Source organism: Chrysochloris asiatica, unplaced genomic scaffold (assembly GCF_000296735.1).
Source record: "Chrysochloris asiatica unplaced genomic scaffold, ChrAsi1.0 scaffold00138, whole genome shotgun sequence".
Lineage (NCBI taxonomy): Eukaryota > Metazoa > Chordata > Mammalia > Afrosoricida > Chrysochloridae > Chrysochloris > Chrysochloris asiatica.
The window spans coordinates 8,773,556-8,779,367 of NW_006408656.1; positions in this window are offsets into that span (position 1 = coordinate 8,773,556).

A 5,812-nucleotide genomic window follows, 5' to 3' on the forward strand; every position below is an offset into this window, starting at 1 on the left:
GGGAGGGAGGGAAGGAAGGAGGGAGGGTGTAGCCCTAGTTGGCTTTCCCCTGTCACCCTTAATAGTGAACCTGCCTCTCATTGGTCCCGTCTCATACCCCCAACGCCGCCCTCCCTTCTCCATACCAAAGACTAATTTTGGTGATAGACACACCCTGAGACTGAATGACTGGGACCCCCAACTTCCCCTCAACATCAATTAGAACTCTTCCTTTCAGATCAAGGAAGCCTTACCTTCCTCCTTCTCTACTCCTTTAAATCTCTTGCTCTGGGGATTTGGGAACCCCTCCCCTCAATCCTACCAGCCCTTGTGAATCTCAGGACACTGACCACTTCTTGACCTTCTACTTGCCACCATTCCAGGGGGAAATGATTTTAGGGAGAATCAGTTCTCTCTCCAACCCCATCTTCACTCCTTCCCTCCTTCTGTGGTCCAGTCCAATTGGTCCAAGGATCCCCTGCCCGCCCGTCTCCCCAAGCTACCCAGTTTCCCCTATTCAGAGGAAGTTGTGTGTGCTTTAAAGAGGTTGTGTGTGCGCGCTTTAAAAGTGTGTGGAGGCTTTTGTGTGGTTTTGTTTTGTTTTTGTTTTTGACCTTACGCGTCACTTTTCATTTGGCAATAAGAACTGGAGAGAGAGAGCCCTCACACACAGCCCTGCTGACCACAGCTAATGGACTAGCTCCTCTGGGCCTTGGGGCAGCTTAAGTTTCCATAGGAGAAGGGGGTTGCTGGCCAAGGCAAGTAATTGTCTCTGACTTTCTCCCCTTCCTCCCCGCCCCTTCTCTCCCTCCGTTTCTCTCTGAACCTACAGCCTATAACACCATGTCTTCACCCCTTACTTTAAAATAGAAGTATCAAGTATTTCTTCCTGAGCCTACAGAGGGAATCTGAAGTGCAAGGGGCAATCCTACACCTTTTATGTCTTCTCATTTCCACCCCAGGACTGCATGCCCCTGAGCAGAAGGTAGGCACCTGAGAGCTAGATCTGGGAATCCAGGCCCAAGGCCCCCAGAACTACCCCCTCCTGGGCCCTCAGTGTGAGATGAAGGGAAGGATTCTTTCTCTTTGAGTCCTAACCAGGGCCCACACCCTCAAATCCCTTCTCAAATGCCTTCAGGTGCCCCCATTTCTGGTCTGACCTTACTGTATCTTGAGCTGAGCATCTGCTAAGAGTGACTGGCATGGATCTACTCCCAGGAGCCATGACCTAGTTTAGACCAGTCTATCTGGTAGCGTAGTGGTTACGAATCGGGCTGCGAACCTTAAGGTCAGCGGTTCGAAACTACCAGCCGCTCCGCGGGAGAAAGATGAGGCTTTCTACTCCCGTAAAGATTTACACCCTCGGAAACCCTGTACAGGGTCGCTATGGGTCGGACCCGACTCGATGGCACTTAACAACAACAACAAATAGGTCCCCTGGGCTTTGCAGCCCCGCCCCCCCTTCAGTTCATCCTCTCCTCTGACCTCCCAGCTCCCAGATTATCAATACCTCAGGCTAGCCTTCATGACATTTTTAAAAGACATCCTTTCCTATCAAATGCAGCTCTGCACCTGGAATTTGGCTAACCTGTCTAGGGCTGTATTTCAATTCCCACTTGCATCCTCAGCAAGGCATAACCTTTACAACTACACTTAGTAGCCCCCCCCCCCCCCCCGCATTGGAAAATGTGTGTACCGTGAAGACAGAGAACATAGTTCATTATGTCCATCCCTTTGTGTTATTCTACCCAGACCCCTTGTCTTCTGAGACGGTTCTGCTGAACTAGCTTTCACAAGGAATCCCCATTGTCAACTCCAGAGATTACTCTGGGGAAGTTCTTCCTACATCAAACCTCAATTCCTCCTGCTACAATCTCTGCCTTCTTTTTCTGAGCTCCACTTCTGAGCCCATGGTGTTATTTGACTCTTCTAGGCACTTTCAGTCTCCATCCCCTGATACAGCACTTACTATAAATATATCTGAAGAGTTTCTTGCTGATGTGCCTGGCAAGATCACATCCTCTTGATATCAGACTTCTTTGGAGGAACTGAGGAGTCAGCTATGGTTTCAAGACCCAATTTTTGCCCACTCTGGGCCACAAGTTATATGCCATCTTTATGGATTTCATTCTTCATGGTGCCTAGGAAGGTGCAAGGACTGAGATGATTGGCTCTCACTCAGTTGCTGCCCAGGGTCTGGTGCTGCCTAACACATAGTAGGTGCTTGATACATGTTTGTTCTTAGTAGAGCTAAACTTCCCCTCTGGGTCCAATGCACATGACTGGTGATTGTAGCTCCACTGAATGGGTTGGAGTAAGGAATGAGGGTGGGATGTGAGAGGGATTCGATAAGGTTGGAAGGGACTGTAAGATAGCCAGGGGGTGGGCAGTTGGCCACAACTTCATAGCCTTCTTTCCCTCAGTGGAACAGTGGAAGCAGATAACCTCTCTTGCCAAACACCTAAACACACGAGGACTCTGGATCACAGCAGTGCTCAAGAGATCAGTTAAAGTCAGTCCTCCACTCCCACACATTTGTAAGCTTTGTAAACATCAGAGGTTAGCTATGAAGGTAGGCCTGAAAAGGGTTGGGATGGAGTGGGGGGAATCTCTGAAAGGGGTTCTGAAATGTTTGGCTCTTACAGGCCTGAAAGGATTGGAGCCTTTTGGAATAGAGTTTTCCAGGGTGGGGACAACTGAAAACTCCCAGGGCTTCCACAAGTCTGGGGCAAAGGGCAGTTGGACATTCTTTAGGAGGCTGAGACCGCTGACAAGAGGCTGCAGTGGCAGGTAGAGGGCTCAGAGGCAAGGAAGGGGCTTGGCAGCTGCAGTGAGTGAGAATGAAGCCCTGTGTTGGGCTCTCTCCTCTTGGCTTCCCTGGCTCCTTCCTCTCTCTTTAGATTCTTAATCTCAGCTCAGACCAGAGCCCCCTTGGCAACCAAGAGGATGGGGACCAGTGTTGGTGCTAAAGTCTGGGTACCCTCTTTCTAGCCATTTACCTCCCCTTCCCTGCTTCACAGTGCCTTCCCTTCTCTATTTAAGGGTCTGAACTGCTGTAGACATCTCTAACTCTGAGTGAGGGCATGGTGCCTGCAGCCTCCCTGGGAATGAATTATTGAAGAGGGCATAGTGCTAGCTGCTCACAGCTGCTGCCATATGGGTCTGCCATTGCCTTTTGCTCCTCTCCTCACTGCTCTCCACCTGAGAAGGATGGAGCCTTTGAAGGGAGTATGAGGAAGAGGCAGAAGCTGATGGAGGCTTGGAGAGAAACATCAAGGGAGGAGGGAAGAAGGCTACTGAAGAGTTGTAATGTGTTATCATGGATCAGCAGAGTACTCTTAGGACAGAGGGAGCTGGCAACCATGCTGGAATTCAGTTGGGAGGTGAGACTGAAAGACCCTTGACCTGGATGTCTCCTCTAAGCTCCCAAATGCCTCTGGGATGATAGAGCTACCAGCAGGAGTCTTGGTTCTTCCTTGAATGACCTGGAGTAGCCCCATAAGATCATTCTGGGATGCACTGTGCAGAGCTCTCTGGTCCTTCTGGCAAACAAGGTCCTGAGGAGAATGGAGGAGGCCTGCTGAGCTGTGCTAAATGTGTGTAGTATGAGGTGGGTGCACTGACGTATCAGGTTCCTGTATAGGCTGCCTGGTGGAGTGGAAAGGACACAGAATTTGGAGTCTGAAGATCAGAGGTGGTTGTCATTGTTTGTTGCCATTGAGTTGGTTCGGACTCAGAACAAAACAGACCATTGCCCAGTCCTGCGCCATCCTCAAAATTCTTGTTACGTTTTAGCCTATTGTTGTTGACACTTTCAATTCATCTCATTGAGGGTCTTCTTTTTCGCCGGCCCTCCACTTTACCAAGCATGATGTTCTTCTCCCGGAACTGGTGAAGACCAAATCTCACCATCTTCACTTCTACAGTCTTCATTACTCATTGTCCAACTTTCACATTCATGAGACAATTGAAAATTCAATGGCTTAGGTTAGGCACACCCTAGTCCTCAAATTGATATATTTGCCCTTCAACACTTTGAAGAGGTGTTTTGCAGCAGATTTGCCTCATTTGATTTCTTCACTGCTGCTTCCATGTGTGTTGATGTGGATCCAAGCAAAATGATGTCTTTGACAACTTCAATCTTTCCTCTATTTGTCATGATGTTATTTATTGGTCCAATTGTTATGATTTTTTTTTCTTTACATTGAAATGCAATTTATACTGAAGGCTATGGTCTTTGGTCTTCATCAGTAAGTATTTTAATTGCTTTTCCCTATCAGCAAGCAAGGTTGTATCATCTGCATATCGCAGGTTGTTAATGAATCTTCCTCCATTCCTGATGCCAAGTTTTTGTTCATATAATACAGCTTCTGAGATTATTTGCTCAGTATATAGATTGAATAAGTATGGTGAAAGGATACAACCCTGGCACATACCTTTCCTGATTTTTAACAATTTAATTTCCTATAGACACTAAGAAAAGGAGCTCTGGTAGCGCAGTGGTTACGAGTCGGCCTGCCAACCTCAAGGTCAGCAGTTCAAAACTACCAGCAGTTCCGCGGGAGAAAGATGAGGCGTTCTTTTCCGGTAAAGATTTACAGCCTCGGAAACCCTGTACAGGGTCACTATGAGTCAGAACTGACACCACGGGACTTAACAACAACAACAACAACATAGACACTAAGAAGTGGCATGAACAACTGTCTCTTGGTATATGTCCAGATTCCTCATGAGCACAGTTAAGTGTTCTGGAATATCCATTGTTCACAATGTTATCCATAGTTTGTTATGATCAATTGAATGATGCAGAAGATCAGAAGGCAAGTCCTAATTTTACGACTTCCTAGTGGCAGGCAACTCACTATCTCTGTCTTCTTATTTTAAGAAAGGGGAAGAACAACACTTGCTTTATAAGAGGTTCTGTGAGAATTCAACAGGAACATTTGTGTTTCATAAAATATAAACTTCTACATAAAAGTTCATTGATATTGTTGGGGGTAAGAATATCATGAACAGAGAAGTAACATGGACTGGAAAGAGCCTTTACAGAATCAGTGACCTGGATTTACTCCCTGCTCTGTGACTAATGTATTAAAGGACTTCTAAGGTTCCTTCCACTTCTGAAGTTAAGAGACTTGCCAAAGGCCACAATTAATCAAGAGTTGGATCTGGCTGCAAATCCTGATCTTCAGATTCAATTTCCTAGGTTCTTTCCGTTACACCAATGGGGACCGTAGACCTACCAGATATGTTGGGTCCATTGCTACACTTCACAGATTTAGAGCTGGGAATTTCCACATAAAAGGCCTCCGTCACCTGGATGCCATGGAGATTAGCACTTCATTTCTTTGGATTAAACACAGCTCCTTCAAGGGTAATGCAGGTCAGTACATTTCATGACTTTCACCTGAGGCAGCATGAATAGAATTATGCAGTATTTGTAACATAGCTTTAAAAATAATCTTTTACTATTGCAGAACAAGTACCTATGTATTATAGAAAGTTAATAAAAACAAGCACCAAATCAAAATATCATATTTCCACCACCCAGAAATTGCCACTATTAGCATGTTTTGTATGTACCTTTTCTGATTTTTTTCTTGAAAACATTTTTTTGATATATAACTCAATGGTATAAAGTGCACAAATCTTAAATGTACAACTTGATGAGTTTTTGCACATGTATATACCTGTATTGTTGCTGCTGTTGTTAATTACTGTTGAGTCGGTTCTGACTCATAGTGACCCTGTATAGAGTTTCCAAGGAGTGGCTGGTGAGCTTGAACTGCAGACTATGTGGTTCAAACTGACCTTGCAGTCCAGTGCATTAACG